The sequence below is a fragment of the Sebastes fasciatus genome, chromosome 20 (assembly GCF_043250625.1).
Source record: "Sebastes fasciatus isolate fSebFas1 chromosome 20, fSebFas1.pri, whole genome shotgun sequence".
NCBI lineage: Eukaryota > Metazoa > Chordata > Actinopteri > Perciformes > Sebastidae > Sebastes > Sebastes fasciatus.
The window spans coordinates 26,954,688-26,973,985 of record NC_133814.1 but is presented as its reverse complement, the minus strand read 5'-3'; the positions used below and the strand labels follow the sequence as shown (position 1 = coordinate 26,973,985).

Below are 19,298 nucleotides of genomic sequence, written 5' to 3'. Positions count from 1 at the left end.
TTATTCTGTAGATCTCAGATGTTTTTTCCCTCAATGTGGCCCTAATACTCCGTAGTACATTGTCTCTTGGGCCCTCACTGCATTAGACTTATATACTATTTACTCAGACTATAACGCAGCAGTGCAGCCGATGTTAAAAGCCGGTCTGTAGCCCTGCTGATGTCAGACCGACAGCACAGAGAAGCCGACCTGAACACCTTCACTCGTCAATTACTGTTCAAAGCTGAGTTCAAACGTCTGCAGAAGCTGCTTTCATCTCTGCTGCCTTGCGAGCGTCCCGTGGGCACACACACATTCCTCGTGACCCATAAACACAAGCAAACCGCCGGGCACCAACACAACTTCAAAATAAGAGCGGTGATGCTGCTGACGTCGGAGAGGCCGCCATCGGAGCTGACTGGAGCTGACTGACACCATTATCTCTCTCTCTGCTGAGCTGCTGAAACAGACAGCGTCTATCCATTTGAGAGCATCATCTGGATTCCAAACTGCCAGAGAAGTTTCTTTTCCCTGACATCCAGACAAGGCAGCTGTGTTGCGTTATGCTCCGTTATAGCTGGTGACAGGTTGTTTGGCCCGAACATCTCTTCCCCTTTTTCCTCCTCTTTTCCCCCTCCCTCCATCCTTCTCTGTCTATTAGCACTGACAGCTGGCTTGTTCCGAGTCCTGACTGACTCCGACTGCCACTCTCTCCTCCTACACTCCTTTTTTAACTCCAGCTGTTTCATCTCATCATCCCTCTCTCAGTTGGGTTTTTTCACATTCACTTTCTCCCCCATTACATCTTCTGTCCATCCATCCATCCATCCATCCATCCATCCATCAGTCAGTCAGTCAGTCAGTCTGTCCCCCCCCTCCTCTCCTCTAAATATCAGAAACAGTCACTATAGTGGAACAACGGGGAGCTCTGTGATTCACAGTCCTCCACTGAAGTCAGGCACCACTTGAGGCGGAGCTCTGCAGGAGGCTCCAGTCCATCCATCCATCCATCTATATGCATGCTTTATAATCAGCAAAGCTGTTAATCAACTCATCCAGACAGCTGTCCAAAAATCAGCTGTCAATATCAATCTTCATCTCCTCCTGGAAAATGCTTGAATCACCACGAAGCTGCAAACTTTGAGCTGCGCAGCGTTACATATCAGCATCTCCATTATGTTACACACTGTTTAATATTCTGCTCAGAAGTTTGGGACTGAATGTGAAGCCTCCATGCATCACTGCACTTTATCTGTAGATACCTCAAAAAACCTGTAGCAAACACATATTCATGCATATATAAATACAAATCCTTTTGCTCTATTCTCACCTACAGAGTGTGCAAAAACTTAAATGTTAGAAGTTGGAGCTTACACACCGGCGGCGTGGCAAATAAACGGCAAGAAAATGCAAAATATTCGCCTGCAAATATGATGTGTCTAGGGCTTTTATTGTGAAAGGTGAGAACAGAAGGAGTGGATCTGGTCTGCCTTTGTCAAGGTTGAAAAGAGTAATACAGTTTGCTGTTTTGGTTCAGACGACGGAGCCTCCGTGTTGTTGTTTCATAAATATAGACGCGGCTCAACCCGTTCTGCACAACGTGATTGGTTGATGCCGTTATTCACGGAGCGAAAGATCAGAAAAATCAGCCTTGTTCCAGCAGCAGCTGAACACATTTTAGACACCTAAAAAATCCTTAGCAGTTTAAGTGTACGCTATATTTAGAATATTCTCACCTCTTTACCTCGCGGTCAGACAGCTCTTTCTGAAGCCATTATCTACGCTCTCTTTAAAGCCACCAGACTCCAGAACACAGGAGTTGCTGCTCAACGCTGCATCGATCGGTTAGTTTGTGTTATTGTGTGATATATACAGTATATATAGAGCTTCAGTTCCCCGTCAGAAAGTGGGCCTCTTTTAGGTGTCCAAAATACGTTTTACTGCTTTGTCTGTTTCTCTAAACTGGGGGCATGCCGACCGCCATCTACTGTAGGTAAGACACTGATTCTGGATATATACCTCCTACATCCTCACTGAGAAACACCACAACCATCCCTCTAATGTGCTGCTACTAGTATTTCACCACTCATCATACAGATATAAACATGTATATCATCTCTTTGTCTCCAGTCGCTGCCTCACGGGATAAATCACCTGAATAAGCATCTGTTATTATTGTTCCACATGTAACATCCACATAATACATAACCTTCAGTATGTCATTATCAACAGCAACATTAGCATCACATAATGCATCCCTGCACCACATGACCAGCATTAACATCCATTTACAACCCGTCACTCTGTCCTGTTGTCTCTGTGTCTCTGTCCATCCTGCTCTCAGTGTGTCCGTCGTCTCTCTCCTCAACAGATGCTGTTGGACAACAACAAAATGAAAAAGAAATAATCCCTCCTCTTCTCTCCAGCTCAAACACAAGCGGAGGGAGACTTGAAAGCAATTTGCCGAGCTCCTCGCCGGCCACAGCATCTCATCAGTTTCTCCAGAGCCACTTTGAGCAAGGCACTGTGGGGGGACGTACTCCTCTCCCAGCAGAAGAGCCGCCGCTTATCTCTCCCCATCAGTCACACCGATCTCCTCCTCTCAGAGTCGCTCTCTGAGTCGGCAAGTCGACCGCCGGCCGCAGAGAACGTCTCAGATTTCATTTAGATTCACCCGACAGGGAAATATGATCGGATGGCAAATATTCAGAAGCCAAATATTTACCCCGTTGTCGCTGTGCAGCAAACATTTCTGATATTTGCAGACAGCGTGATATGTAAATACAAATGTGACTTATGTGTTTGTCTGTTTAAACTGTATCTGGTAATGTCAGCGTTCTTCAGCTGAGAACGACAAACGTGTACCACATAGAACCACGACCAGTGTTCAGCGTCTATTAGCCCATTTAGTTTAGCATGTTTTAGCCCATTTATAATAGATTATATATACTTTACACAACTAAAGCATACTAGGGCTGCACAATTAATTGAATATTAATCACAATCACAATTTTGGCTTCCCACAATTAAATGAACATGATCACCTGAGCTATTGACGTTTAAAATGTGCGTTCTGCTCATAGAAAACTCTGCAGCATATCTTGGGTATAGATATTATCTATACAGTACAACCAATAGGGATGCACCGATACCACTTTTCTTCAGACCGAGTACAAGAACTTACATTTGGCAACTCAGCGATACCGAGTACCGATACGAGTACTTCTCTGTGCCAAAAGACCCTCGTTAACAGCCAGCTGGAGGCTGTGAGCGACACACGGCAGGCTGGGGAGTCCCGCATACGAGGCGGTGCGCCGCGACCGGCTCTAGGTCGGCTTGGAAAGGCTTGGGCTGCAGCTTTACAGCGCTCCCAGCTCGGACCTCGCCGCACTGTGGACAAAGGGCCCTGCTCCCGGTGCGACTGTCGACCGGGCGGACTGTCCTCAGTGCTAAGTGCAAAGTGGTATCGGTGCCGTTGTATTGGAGCTGTTTTGCGAGTACCTGAACACAGTATCGGACCCGATATCCGATACTGGTATCGGTATCGGTGCATCCCTAACAACCAGTGTGTTTATGATTAAATTAAGAGCATTAAATTGTTTATCCAGCTCTTCATGTTGTTAATTTTGCTCTCGAAGTGCACCAGACTGAAGCATTTAACTTTAAAATTTATTTTTTCATATTGCAATATCATTTATATAGCAGAAAAAGATATTGCTATGTCAGTTTTTCTCCAACATTGTGCACCCTTCAATGCACATTAAGAGGAATGCAGCCCAGCATGGAACAGAAAACAGTGTTCTGTTTACTTTAATGTGAAAGTGCAATAAAAATATGCCGTCTCTAAAATCAAAGAATAACCGTGATAAATAATCGTGATATCAATATTGATCAAAATAATCAGGATTATCATTTTGGCCATAACCGTGCAGCCTCTTTAAATCTTTTTAAATCCCTCCGTCCTAACCTACACCGGTTGCTGTGAAACTCTGCACACTTTAAAAATGACCCGACTCCGTTAATCCATCACACTAATAACATCGTGCCTAATCTTACTGTTGTCAGAGCGACGTTATTTGTATGTGTTGATTCAGTTACACAAGGTGATTTAAAAAGCTGCTGGCCAACAGAACAACAGAGATGATTCATTGTGATGGATTATTAGTATTATCTACTGTATCTGCAGCAGCTTCTCTGGACGCTGATTCACACAGAAACTGATGACTTCCTTGAAGGTAGGAGAGAGGAAAAGAAAAGTATGAGAAACTAATTTGGAAAAATTAAAAAAGTGGTTGATATAAATCATCCGGGGTTTGGATGCAAAAGAACATTTTTCATCTCCATTAAAAAGGCCTTTCAGCAGCTCAGCTCAGCAGCATGTTGTCATGCTAATTATTTGATCTCAAGGCAAAATTCAGACTTATTTAGTTGTTTGGCTGAAAAACTCGATTCAATTTAAGAGTGCTGGACGATCGGTTGTTTTAGAAGCAACATCTAGGGCGCCTCACGGCAGCCCGACAGAAACACTAACAGGTCAGAATATATTTGCGCGTGCAGCAGGAAACAACGGCGAAGGGATTACCAGACAGAGTGAAAAAAAGAGAAAATAGCTGGCGTGAAATAGGAAAGGTACTTCAGCAACCCCGGTGAGTATGCTACTGCCATCAGCATCAAGCTTCCTTCCTGATGACGTCACGCATGTCATGAAGTAGGGATGCACTGATACCACTTTTTTTCAGACCGAGTACGAGTACTTACATTTGGGTACTCGCTGATACCGAGCACCGATACGAGTACTTCTCTGTGCCAAAAGACCCTCGTTAACAGCCAGCTGGAGGGTGTGAGCGACACACGGCAGGCTGGGGAGTCCCGCATACGAGGCTGTGCGCCATGACCGGCTCTAGGTCGGCTTGGAAAGGCTCGGGGCGAAGGTGCCTCGCGGCTGCAGCTTTGACAGCGCTCCCCGCCCGGACCACGCCGCACCGTGACGGGGCTCCCTGCTCCCGGTGCGACTGTCGACCGGGTCGGACTGTCCTCAATGCGCCCCAACCACGTCATGCCGCCAGATTGGGGCTCGGCCCACGTAAAAGGCGCAAGGGGTCTTTGGCGATGTCGGCAACCCACCCGACCCGTCTTGAAACACGGCCCAAGGACTCTAACGCTCGCGCGATTCAGAGGGTGCAAGCAAAACCCCGTGGCACAATGAAAGTGAGGGCCGGCGCGCACCGGCTGAGGTTGGATCCCGGCCCCGGGTGGTCGGGGGCACCACCGGCTGTCTTGCTCGCACCGTCGGGGAGGTGGAGCGTGAGCACGTGCGATAGGACCCGAAAGATGCTGACGAGACGTCATGCTGCTGTAAAGTGGTATCGGAGCCTTTTTGCGAGTACGAATGCATGAGCACAGTATCGGACCCGATACCCGATACTGGTATCGGTATCGGTGCATCCCAATCATGAAAGACGACCAGCGATTGGTTGGGAACCGATGTCTAGTCTCTCGTGTCTTAAGTTACGACAAGAAATGTATGACTCTCAGGCGTCTAATTTCACAAAGCGACCATCATAAACACACCGTGTAGTCTGAACCAGGCGTTTAACGACTCAATGTAAAAGTTAACTTTCATAGTTTTAATCACTTTTGTTGAGATTTCAAAATCAAAGCTTTGATCAGAATGAACTCAGGGAAGCCTCCTGTTACAGTCAATGTTTGATTTCCATATTTGGGGCACTTGATTTGCTTTACAGAGGCTTTACAAAAGCTAAAGAAGCCACCGAGTTGACAGTTTTGGTTCAGGCCGTTCAACACTGACCTGTCCTACAAAACTAAAACACCCTGAATGTGTCTGAGATATCTGCTGCTGAAATGTAAACCTCTGACCTTTAAAATCAAAAGATAGTCAAATAGTTTCCCACTTTGTTCCTGAACATCTTCCATCCCAAACCTCATTATAATATGTATTTATTTCTATATTTAGCTGAGAGTGCCTCGCCTCATGAAGCTGACTTATTCAGGAAGAAGTGAGTGAACCGGCGTCCGTCAGGTCACCGTGCTGCCTCCGTAAACACAGCAGCTCTGCACTTGTTCTTTGTAAACTTGCGGTCATAGAAAGCGACATGTTCCTTCTGTTGCACTTACCATAAGTCAGCCTGAATAAAGCTCCCTGCTAAATGTTTAAACTGTGACTCAGAGAGAGGAAGCAGAGAGGTCCAGGTATCTCTTCCTGCTCCTGGCGACGCTTTCCTTCTCTGATCTGAGACGTCACTTTGCTTATGATTCACAGATCACAACAACAAAGAAGCTGAGAGCGACGAGGAACCCGGCAGGACGATCGGGACATAAATACCCTGAGAGTTCACAACATGTCAGAGAGTATCGAGAGGGAACGATTCACATCGCCTCCTCTCCACATGTTTTATTCTCGAGCTGCCAGCAGGGGACACAAAACGACAGCAGGAGAGTGAAGACCAGTTGACAGTGACTCAGATTGACACTGTGTCGTTGTCTTTAGTGAGAAATGATTAATTAAAAAAGGGGCCGAAAAAAACAAAATAAAATTCTATTCGTTCACCTTGAGGATAAATGAAAGGCATAAAATAAAAAAACATATAAAAAAGTCTACCTTGTTGTAACCAACGGCTCAGTTTTAATTAAGTAACTCCGTTTTTAATGGAATAGAAATGAGGGTTTGATGGGATTTATTTTACCGCAGTATTTTAGTCTGTTTTTTAATCTTTAATTTGAACGTTTTGTTCTCCGCCTGCCTTTAACTACCTGTTATTTCTGCATCAGGTGAACATTAAGCACAAAACATCCATAAAGGAGGGAGTTATTTCAGCTTCTTTATCAAAATAAAACCGACAGGATGCATCACGTTGAAACGCTGCAGCGGAGATAAAATAATGATTAAGAGTGCTATAATATACACAACAGCCACATTAGCTGATTTCTTCATATTTCCCTCTGGCGTGCATGCAGGACCATTATAGTGTACCAGCCCCTCTATCTGCAGCATATACCAGCACCTGTGTGCTCACAGCGTCAACAACAATATGAAAAAATGCCGTCATTTTGCTTATAAATATACAAATAATGCACCAAACCCGTCTGCATAACTCCAATAACCTCGTTCTAAATTATTTACAGCAGAATCATTGACAGCATCATGAAGCTATTATCCAAATAATCAGATTTCAGCTCCTCAAAACAGAACAGATCTGTCTCACAGGCCACCTCCTCCTAACATACAGCAACCGGCATAGCATAGCAACGGTCTGTTATACATAGCAACGGTCTGTTATACATAGCAACGGTCTGCTATACATAGCAACGGTCTATTATACATAGCAACGATCTGCTATACATAGCAACGGTCTGCTATACATAGCAACGGTCTGCTATACATAGCAACGGTCTGTTATACACAGCAACGGTCTGTTATACATAGCAACGGTCTGTTATACATAGCAACGGTCTGCTATACATAGCAACGGTCTGCTATACATAGCAACGGTCTGCTATACATAGCAACGGTCTGCTATACATAGCAACGGTCTGCTATTCATAACAACGGTCTGTTATACATAGCAACGGTCTTTTATACATATCAAAGGTCTGTTATACATAGCAATGGTCTGCTATACATAGCAACGGTCTGTTATACACAGCAACGGTCTGTTATACACAGCAATGGTCAGTTATACACAGCAACGGTCTGTTATACATAGCAACGGTCTGCTATACATAGCAACGGTCTGCTATACATAGCAACGATCTGTTATACATAGCAACAGTCTGCTATACATAGCAACGGTCTGCTATACATAGCAACGGTCTGCTATTCATAGCAATGGTCTGCTATACATAGCAACGTTCTATTATACATAGCAACGGTCTGCTATACATAGCAACGGTCTGCTATACATAGCAACGTTCTATTATACATAGCAACGGTCTGCTATACATAGCAATGGTCTGCTATACATAGCAACGGTCTGTTATACATATCAACGATCTGTTATACATAGCGACGGTCTGCTATACATAGCAACGGTCTGCTATTCATAGCAATGGTCTGCTATACATAGCAACGTTCTATTATACATAGCAACGGTCTGCTATACATAGCAACGGTCTGCTATACATAGCAACGTTCTATTATACATAGCAACGGTCTGCTATACATAGCAACGGTCTGTTATACATATCAACGATCTGTTATACATAGCGACGGTCTGCTATACATTGCAACGGGGTGTTATACATAACAATGATCTGTTATACATAGCGACGGTCTGCTATACATTGCAACGGGGTGTTATACATATCAATGATCTGTTATACATAGCGACGGTCTGCTATACATAGCAATGGTCTGCTATACATAGCAACGGTCTGTTATACATATCAACGATCTGTTATACATAGCGACGGTCTGCTATACATAGCAACGGTCTGCTATTCATAGCAATGGTCTGCTATACATAGCAACGTTCTATTATACATAGCAACGGTCTGCTATACATAGCAACGGTCTGCTATACATAGCAACGTTCTATTATACATAGCAACGGTCTGCTATACATAGCAACGGTCTGTTATACATATCAACGATCTGTTATACATAGCGACGGTCTGCTATACATTGCAACGGGGTGTTATACATAACAATGATCTGTTATACATAGCGACGGTCTGCTATACATTGCAACGGGGTGTTATACATATCAATGATCTGTTATACATAGCGACGGTCTGCTATACATTGCAACGGGGTGTTATACATATCAATGATCTGTTATACATAGCGACGGTCTGCTATACATTGCAACGGGGTGTTATACATATCAATGATCTGTTATACATAGCAACGGTCTGCTGTACATAGCAACGTTCTATTATACATAGCAACGGTCTGCTATACATAGCAACGGTCTGTTATACATATCAACGATCTGTTATACATAGCGACGGTCTGCTATACATAGCAACGGTCTGCTATACATAGCAATGTTCTATTATACATATCAACGATCTGTTATACATATCAACGATCTGTTATACATAGCGACGGTCTGCTATACATTGCAACGGGGTGTTATACATATCAATGATCTGTTATACATAGCAACGGTCTGCTATACATAGCAACGGTCTGCTATTCATAGCAACGGTCTGTTATACATAGCAACGGTGTTTTATACATATCAATGGTCTGTTATACATAGCAATGGTCTGCTATACATAGCAATGGTCTGCTATTCATAGCAACGGTCTGTTATACATAGCAACGGTGTTTTATACACAGCAACGGTCTGTTATACACAGCAATGGTCAGTTATACACAGCAACGGTCTGTTATACATAGCAACGGTCTGCTATACATAGCAACGGTCTGCTATACATAGCAACGATCTGTTATACATAGCAACAGTCTGCTATACATAGCAACGGTCTGCTATACATAGCAACGGTCTGCTATTCATAGCAATGGTCTGCTATACATAGCAACGTTCTATTATACATAGCAACGGTCTGCTATACATAGCAACGGTCTGCTATACATAGCAACGTTCTATTATACATAGCAACGGTCTGCTATACATAGCAATGGTCTGCTATACATAGCAACGGTCTGTTATACATATCAACGATCTGTTATACATAGCGACGGTCTGCTATACATAGCAACGGTCTGCTATTCATAGCAATGGTCTGCTATACATAGCAACGTTCTATTATACATAGCAACGGTCTGCTATACATAGCAACGGTCTGCTATACATAGCAACGTTCTATTATACATAGCAACGGTCTGCTATACATAGCAACGGTCTGTTATACATATCAACGATCTGTTATACATAGCGACGGTCTGCTATACATTGCAACGGGGTGTTATACATAACAATGATCTGTTATACATAGCGACGGTCTGCTATACATTGCAACGGGGTGTTATACATATCAATGATCTGTTATACATAGCGACGGTCTGCTATACATTGCAACGGGGTGTTATACATATCAATGATCTGTTATACATAGCAACGGTCTGCTGTACATAGCAACGTTCTATTATACATAGCAACGGTCTGCTATACATAGCAACGGTCTGTTATACATATCAACGATCTGTTATACATAGCGACGGTCTGCTATACATAGCAACGGTCTGCTATACATAGCAATGTTCTATTATACATATCAACGATCTGTTATACATATCAACGATCTGTTATACATAGCGACGGTCTGCTATACATTGCAACGGGGTGTTATACATATCAATGATCTGTTATACATAGCAACGGTCTGCTGTACATAGCAACACCATGTTGAGAGCCATGTGGAGTCAATAGATACGCTCCCAATCTCTCATTTAGCCCCTTTAACAACAAAGAAAGAGGAAGAATAGAGAATATAACGTTCATCATAACATTGAATAACAGACTTTACAGACTTCTTCCTCCTCTCCTCTTCCTCCCCTCCAATCAGCTGTGTCCTCTCCTCCCTCCCTCCACTCCTCCGGCTGTCCTCATTATCTCTCTCTGAGTCGTCTCCAGGACAAAAAGACCTCACACTTATGATGAGGACTCTGCCATAATACATTCCTCAGCCCCTAACCCTTGAGCTAAAGACAATCTCAAAGTAATAATCCTGCAGATCTTCATTTAAAAATAAATGTCTGTTAAGTCTCTATCTATCGCCCAATGAGGGAACACAATGGTGATTGGCCGCCATTGGCCCACTGATAAAAGTATTATGAACTGTGTGTCTGTGGAGACATTCACAAGTTAATGAGATGCAAAAACACACCTGCAACTACCGCTTAGAACTCGCATCTCCAACAAGAAAGCACATCTGCTAACAGAACTCAGTTCAGAGGACTGAAACAGTGTTCTTCTTCTTTTTGGTGTAACGCTCCTAAAACAGAAGCCCCCCCCCCGGTGCTTCTCAACATGGCCGGCTTGTAAATATTGATTAGTGGCACCCAACAGCGACCGGCTTCCTTTTCCACGGGTCTGGATTAATTACAGGAGGAAGCCTACAGGCTGCAGATACTCATTAGCTCACGAGAAAAAGAAAAAAAAGATGATGTTCTAATTAAAAAAAGCAGACGTGATAAAACACCGGTCGGATCGAGATCTCACTCTGCAAAGTAGAATTCAAAACTTTCAGAGCAGGAATCTGAATCACCTGACCGTCTGCAGACCAGCAGAGGTTTCCTCTGTCGTGTTTCCCGGCGGCTGAGTGGAGTGACGGGGGGTTAACTCCGGAGCGAGTAACGTTATTGACTTCGGCCCAAACAGGAAACAGTTAACAGAGCTACTGTAGAAACATGGCGGCCGGCTCCCTACATAGATATATACGACTCGTCCAGGTGATTACACACTAAAGAAAATGATTAATATTATATTCCATTTCTGCCAATAGATCCCCCTGAATGTTACACACTGTTCCTTTAAGATCACATTGCTAAAGGTGTGTGTGTGTGTGTGTTGCAGTGCTTTCCTCCATCTTTGTTTCCTGCCCATTAGTTACCACACTGTAAAAGGTTAGCAGGTGTGTGTGTGTGAGTGTTTTATGGATATTCAGTAGAGAGAGAACGCCCTCATCCAGCCGCAGCAGGAAGTGAACGCTCCTAAACTAAATGTCACACCTGTCATCGACAATGTGGATGAAAAGGCTCAATTATCCTCCTCACAAACACACACCTCCGTCTCTCTCTGTTTATTTCACCCTTCCCTTTCTTCTTTCTTTCTGTGTATTTTCTTTCCTCTCTTCCTCTTTTTATTTTGCATCCCCCAGTCCAACAGTTCTTCTTCTTCTCCGTGGTGTCTTCAGTGTGTGTGGAGGTAATTAAAATGTCCTTTCTAACGGTCTGGTGATAAATGAACGGAGCTGTCAGGGAAACGCCTCCCACTACATCACACATTCTCTCTTTTTTGCATTTGATTTCGGCGTCACGGTTCAGAGAGTCTGCTTCATTAGTGTTCACGGTGGCTCTATATGCTCAAACGGATGCGTAACAGCAAAACGCAACAGTACAGAACACACATCAAGGCATTTCCACACTCCAGAGGACGGCAGACAGAAGAAGAGAAGTCGGGTTTAAGCAGCCGAGTCAGACGTTGCTGCTTTCAATTAAACTGCGGTTGGATTTCCTCCTTAAATTAGGAGGGATTTCCTCAAATCCACTGTTTCCTCAGAGGGAAAGAAAACATTCAAACTTCAACAAATTACGTGAGAAACAAGTGGAAACACGGTGTCGGCTTTCATCAGACTCCTTCCAGCGTCTTCACTCAGACCGACTGGATGTTATCAACCATGTGAAAAGGTTGGATGACTTTTTGCTTTCCATTGACAACATGTCAGACTCTGGAAAATGAGGATGAACAAGGATTTGTTTACTGCAAACAGAAAGAGAAGATTTGTTTCAGGAGTTCAGTCGTTGACATTAACGCTGTTTTTTTTGGCTGAAACACAGAGGGTCATGGTCCGTGTCCACAGCCTCCGTGCTTTCCACGCTTTCCATTCATTGTCTATGTAAGCAGCCGCACAATGCATTCTGGTAGCGTGGCGTCGCGATTCGAGAGACTAGGCGTCACAACGCCCGCTCCTCATTTACTTAAAATGTTGAGGGCTCGTCTACTTTATGTAAATCACGGGCGTCCGACGCGACTCGCTGCCTCTCCAAACTCCAGAGGATCTTTTAAAATAAACGTTGTTGATCTAAAATAAAGACAGATTCATCAACATGGATTATTTCTCGCCTCAAATGTTTTCAGAAACACATTTCAGTGAACTATTTACGTGAAATAAGAGAAGAAAGTTTCCAAACGAGCCTCCAGACTGGTTCCGGTTTGAAAGCTGGGAGCAGCAGCCAAAGGCGGGAAGGCGTTCGTCCAATCAGGAGCCGAGTGCCTTGTTTCTAGGGACAGCACACCAAGCGTCCAATGCTGGGAAGCGTCGCGTCCCCTCGGGATAAAAAACGCCCCTGTGGATACGTACCATCAGCCCTACTAGCACTAAAGTCTGTCACTGAGTGATGAAGGTACACGATTGGTTGGCCGAGTGTTGGAGTTTCCTCATTGGCCGTTGCTCTTTCAAAATGAAAAGGCGGGAACAGTCCTTCATGCTGTGATGGCGAGATGAAGCTTCATGAAGCTCTCCAGCAAATTGGTTTGCAAAAGGGTTCATTTCACGAGGCTTCATCTGGACTTCATGTGCACAGGAAACCATCTGTTGGTCAAAGAGTGTAGAGCAGGCAGATATACTGTACACTATTTCCAACCGGCTTTGTATCGGTACGTGCAAATGAATGATGGCGCCCAGAGCCCCTAGCTCATTTTTCGCAGAAGGTGCAAAACACGACATTTTGCATCATCCAGAGAACTTTTGCAGGCGGGTGAGCAGGGAGCTCTGGGTGCTGGCAGCCTGCAGGGAGGTTTGACAGTGTTTGCACATACTGTCCGCATCGTAGTGATACAAAGCTGGTTGAAAATCATCCAAGTTTCCCTTTAACAGGTAATAATTCCAAATAAATCTGAACATGCTTCATCAGTTCCTGTTACTTTGCTTCCACTGACAAATCCAGCTTTTAAATAGAACCAGTGTACCAGTTCATCACTGGTCTCCAGCTAGGAATAGGTTTCAGGAACAACAGTGTCTCTGCTAGAGAGGTGCTGTCACACAGATATTAATGCATTCTCTCTGTGCTTTTGGTGCTCATTAACACAATTAGAGTAATTTCTCTTTATAATAATGCAGAGAGAGCATGCAGGCTGAACAGAGGCTGTGATGATGACGTGCTCTCTACATGCAGCTCCTCTCTCTCTGTGTTTTATCTGCAGCCTCTCAACATCTCAGCAGCCTACTAGCACATCAACAGGTCTGACACTAACAAGGCCGATGTATAATTTAAGAGCCGGGGCTCTCCTCGTGATCAGAATACTGTATGACGGTGAAGCACGCAGGCGTATGAAATGCAAATGCGGGGGCTCCCGAATGCCCCTCGCCGCTCTGCTCCCGCTCCCCCTGCAGGACGCCAAGGTGCTATGTAAATGAAGCCAATCAAAGGGCCTGCCAGCGACTTCACAGCCGCCATCAGAAACCCATCAACCCTCATCTGAGGCGTGCGGGATGAGGGGCGTCTCTGCAGCGCGAGCAGGCATGAAAAACATCAGGCTTCTTCAAGTTCCATATATTCATGTTTCACAGCTTCTATTATTTAATCCATTACGATGCATGTTGATAGCAGCCGGGCTGCGTCACTACAGCTGTACAGTCCGTATGCCATCTAAATGAAATCTACCCACCCCATTATTCATGCAAAAAGTGTTTACCACATTTTTCAGGCTGACATTAATCTTTCTGACATAAATGCAATTCATATATTTGGTAGTAAATATTGTCAGGCTGATGGAATAAGAAGTGTGAGAACGAGGTCTTCAAACACACATTACAGCACTCATGGTGGTTGTTTACACTGTGATGACCACTGACTCCGTCTTTTACTGATCGCTCCATCACTGACAACTGTCAACTATATATGGAGATGATTCAGTAGCTGTTCTCTCTGGAGAAAGCATTAAATAAACCGTCAGCCTGTCTGCAATGAGACACAATATCGCTAACTAAACAACTGGAATATAGACTTCTGAAAGGCTGGAATCAAACAATGTGAAGTTTGTGATTACATTGTCGACATTTAAGGAATGCTTTATGGATTTATCTATAGAGTCTTGGTGGTTGGTCACTGCCGAACACCGGCATCAGGTTGGGACACGTAACAAGCAACCAGAAACAGCACACTACTGGGTGGGACCATATGACCCTAACCCAGCATCTAAAACTGAAAAACACTTTTACCGGATTAATTTAGATATTTTCCAAAGTAAAAGTCCCCAGAAGTCAAGTGAAGTCAAATCTATTTCTATAGCACATTTAAAACAGCGTGATCTGACCAAAGTGCTTTACAGACAGGCAGAATAAAAACAGGTCAACAGAGCAGACAGCAGAACCACACACATCCACAGACAGAGACTGAGATCAAACCCATGAGTAAAGACTGTTATTATGAGCATTATAAAAGGCCAATTAGTAATCACAGTTTAAGTGCATTCAAAAGCCAAAGAGAAGAGAAGTGTATGATTCAACCTTCTCCCCGTAGTCTAGTGTTAAAGTTAAAAACAATCACAATAATTGTAGTATCATATTACATAAAGGGAGTGTTAGTAAGAATCCTAAATGTCTTGTTAACAGCTTCACCTGTGTCCGTTAAGTCAACTAAAGTCAGCGTCCTGTTGCTCGCGCTTGTGCTCGCTCTACATAGACATGAACGAGCATCGAACGTGAGGGGGTGCACCCTATTCTTTTACTCTGATAATGTAACGTTAGTAACGTTAGCTGTTAGCAGCCGTTAGCAGCACAGTCCTGACTGGTTAAATACCGGAGATACGAACGTTAACGGAGGTGCCATTGAGTTATTATTATGAGGCATTCAAAGGCAGGCAGAGTTTGAGATCCACTGCTCTAAGTGATTATGCTAAATATTCTCCGGTTCCAGCTTCTCAAAAGTGAGAACTTGCTGCTTGGTATCATTGTGAGTTGAACATATTTGGGTTTTATACGGTTAGTTGATCAAAACAGGCAATATGAAGGTGTCCCCCCTTGGACTGTGGGAACTTGTGCTGGGCACATTGTACTTTTGTTTATAGACCATAAGATTAAGGATTCATCACATAAAATAATTGGCAGATTAATTGATAATGAAAATAATTGGTTGTTGCCCCTCCAACATCTCAGGTAGTGAAATGCTTTGCTGATGAATATATGTATTTCTTACTGAAAGAGAGGTGCATGCTGGGTAGTGAATACAAACATCTGTTGGAGTCTTTGATCCTGACCAACACTAATCTCACACACGGCACTAAACAACCTATTTCAGGCTCAGGTTGGCTTAAAGCTGCAACTTCACACTGTTCACAACAACAGAGAGCTAATAGAATATCTGAAGCTTAGAAGGGCTTAATTACCAGAAATCAAGTAATACGACACGACACACTTTGTGTGATGGAGGTGATGGAGCTCGCTGCTCTATATTCCAGCTGCTTGGCAGTAATGTTAGCTGACCAGACCAAGGTCTCTCCATGAATCAATGCTGATCCTAGTGTTGGCTTTTCCGGCCTCAGCCTCCCGACCGCGGCCGGAGGGAACAGGGGAGACGCCGGAGTTTTGGTGGAAGACGATAACGTTTCTCTCTGCGGAGCTCCGTCACTTCACAAGACACGGGAAACCTCTGTTGGTCTGGAGGAGCTGCAGCAGTTATTTCTGCACAAACGTCCACTGAACATTCACTAGATATTCTCAGAGCTAAACTAACTCTTCTGCAGTGTGGAGTGAGCAGCATGCACGTGAGAGGTAGAGAGAGAGAGAGAAGGAGCGTGGTGTGTGAGTGAAGGCAGGCAGAGGAGCAGAGACTCCGGTCCTGGAGACCAAAGCTACGGTCTCCCCCGCGTCCTCCGACCGCGGCCAACACTCTTTAACAGACGGGCTTCACTAGATACAACCAAGAGGTTTTGCTGCTTCACTGGAGTTTGTGTTGGAGTCTGAGTCTGAACAGTGTAGCCACACGCGAGCGCGCATTGATTTATACGTGTAACAAGTTACAAACAGTCCCTTTAAAAATCCCAATACATATGGAACCAGCACCCAAGTATCATGATAGTATTGAATCAGGAGATAGCTGAATCTTCCCAGCAAACTCACTGAACCCAAAGTGTGTCTTTATCTTTAGACCAAGAACCAACAGTTTGTTTATCACTGATAAATATTCTTTGTCTTTCCAAACGCTGCATATGAGTGTGTTTTCTGATCTGGTTCATGTTTGATAGGTAACAGAACGTATTAGATTGAGATTAGAGGGAGATCAGGGTGACTGTTAACAGGAGACGGGACATGAAGTCAGACACTCTGCATGTCAAGTCTCTTTCATCTTGATCGTCTAGATTCATCGTCACAGTGACACAACGTGGACTCGGAGCCAGGTCGGGTTTCTGTTTCTTCACACAGCGACGACAGAAAAGTTTCTGACCTTTCACCCTAATTACACATCAACCAGAATGAAAATGAGATGGTGGTGATGAACCTATTTCCAAAGGTTCAAGATCCAACACTGAATTATTCAACGCGCGAGGACTTTAATTCAACGTGTTTGAGATAATGAAAGAATCCCTTTCTTTAATCTCATCATGCACAAACTCTTCCTCTGAATCTCATTCTGGGATCTTCTTTTATCCTTTTTCCTTCTGCGTCTTATCGCTGTGGAAATAAACTGTGGGCTTGTAACGGCCGATAATGAGCAATAATAAGCAACAGATAATTGATAAAAATGTGATAAAATGTGAGGCTGAATGAAAAAAAAAATTCACAGATGATTTCATGAAGCGGGTTTTATTAATATCTGCTGAACAGTGAAAGACAAGAGTGATTTCAATCATCGTGTCTGTAACTCTGTAACACTCATCTCAAACAAGACGGGAGTCCCAACTGAAGGCTGAACCGTTCATAATGATGATTCATAATAATAAAGATGAGTTACTGGACAAACAACGTCATCTGTTGGCTTGTTTAAAAGCCGCCGCCGAACAATAAACTCCAGTCTCTCTCTTGTGCAGCGATGAAGCTTTTTGTCCCTTCCGTGACCCCGTAGAAAGTGTTTGTGCTTTGTTTGCCTCAGTAAGTCCTCTGTGTCAGTGTTCACATCGGCGTCAACACAGCGGATCGAGTGCTAAGTACGGGGAGGATGAGGAGGATTTAGTCTGTTGACAGTGGACGTATGGTTCACTGTATGTAGACGGTACGAGTCTACGGGAGCCCAGAGGGGACACAAAGCTCTTTATGGACCACATGCTATGGATCTCATCTTTGAAAGTCAAGCATAAGCTACACTTTGCTTTCTGTCATTGGCCACACGGCAGAGATGTATTCATGTAAAACTATGTCGACATGTACAGTACATGAGGACAACAGTTGCCAAACTAATGTGTGAAGGAGCCACACATGTTATCAACCATAGCTCCACTCTGACCTCCACAACGTGGGTCCAATCGGATCCTGGTACTGATGGGAGGCAGTGTTTGAACAAATGACCAAGGCTGTCGTTTTTGGTAGAAAACCAACAAATCAAAACTCCAGAGTTTCTTCCAACATGCTGCCCCCCATCCCTCCAGCTACTCAGAGATGGAAATAGTACTTCTGAATTTACTCAGGATTCCTGCTTAAAACACATTAAACTTACAAAATCAGTTATTGAAGTGGTCGTTTGCCGTTACTGAGCTCAAACCTGCCACATCCAGATTGAACCAGGCCGGTCGAGGCTTATTAAGATGTTTTGTGTTCATTCTCTACCTGTTGGATTAATGTATGCGCGGGCCGTCACACTTGGGACGCCTGCTTTGACGGAGCTGAATGGAACGACCCAGAGGAACACGCAGCTGTAATTGGTCACAGCGGATGATACGTGGTGCCCTTTACAGACTGGAACAGACACCGATGCCAGACTCAACACACTCTTCTTCTTCTCCTCATGTCTGATACTCTACCACTATTATCTTTAATAGAAAAAAGTGTTTTTAAATATTAAAGCTCTTTCTATTGTTCTGTAACAGAAGCTTTCTGTGTGGCTTTTTGTGGATCTAACCCTCTTTATTGGCTGGCGACTGGAAGTCCTACGCCTCACCCATGACCACATGGAGATAATGGATAGCAGTCAGTGAAGGATGTGAGTGTGATGTTTTGACATCCACATCCTGGATTTGTCAGATTGGTCAGGGGACTCGATCGATCCCCTGCAGAGTCACACAACTGCTAGTTTATCACTCATATGACTCTGGTTTAGGAGGTAATCCATCATCATTGATTGGCATCAGTAGGATCACATCTCGCTGATATGATCATATCATATATTTTTTGCATTTTAAAAGTTCTGCTGTGCAAATGAATGAATCTGCAGCCTGGTGTCCTAAAATACAACAAAACTGCATTGTCTATTACGTTTCAAGGGAACGCATATTCTCCCTGTTTACGTTTCTATTTGACAGAAATACGTTTAATCAAAGTCTGTGTAAGTCCGCGTAGGGAGGAGGTCGGGATGGATGGACGGGTCGAACACAGGAGACTGCTGTTAAACCTTAAAGGGACTGTTTGTTACTTCTTACACGTATAAATCATGCGCGCTCGCATATGCTCAGAAACGTCGAGTTTCAACGTATCCGTGGTTTGCAGAAATGTTCAATACCAACATATAACAATACCAT

General features: G+C 43.9%; 1 protein-coding gene across 5 annotated transcripts in view; it reads right to left on the bottom strand.

Moving 5' to 3' along the window:
* grid1b (glutamate receptor, ionotropic, delta 1b) overlaps positions 1 to 19,298 on the bottom strand; it is a 533,969-nt gene that overhangs the window by 208,466 nt on the left and 306,205 nt on the right. The gene's annotated exons all lie outside the window — the stretch shown is intronic.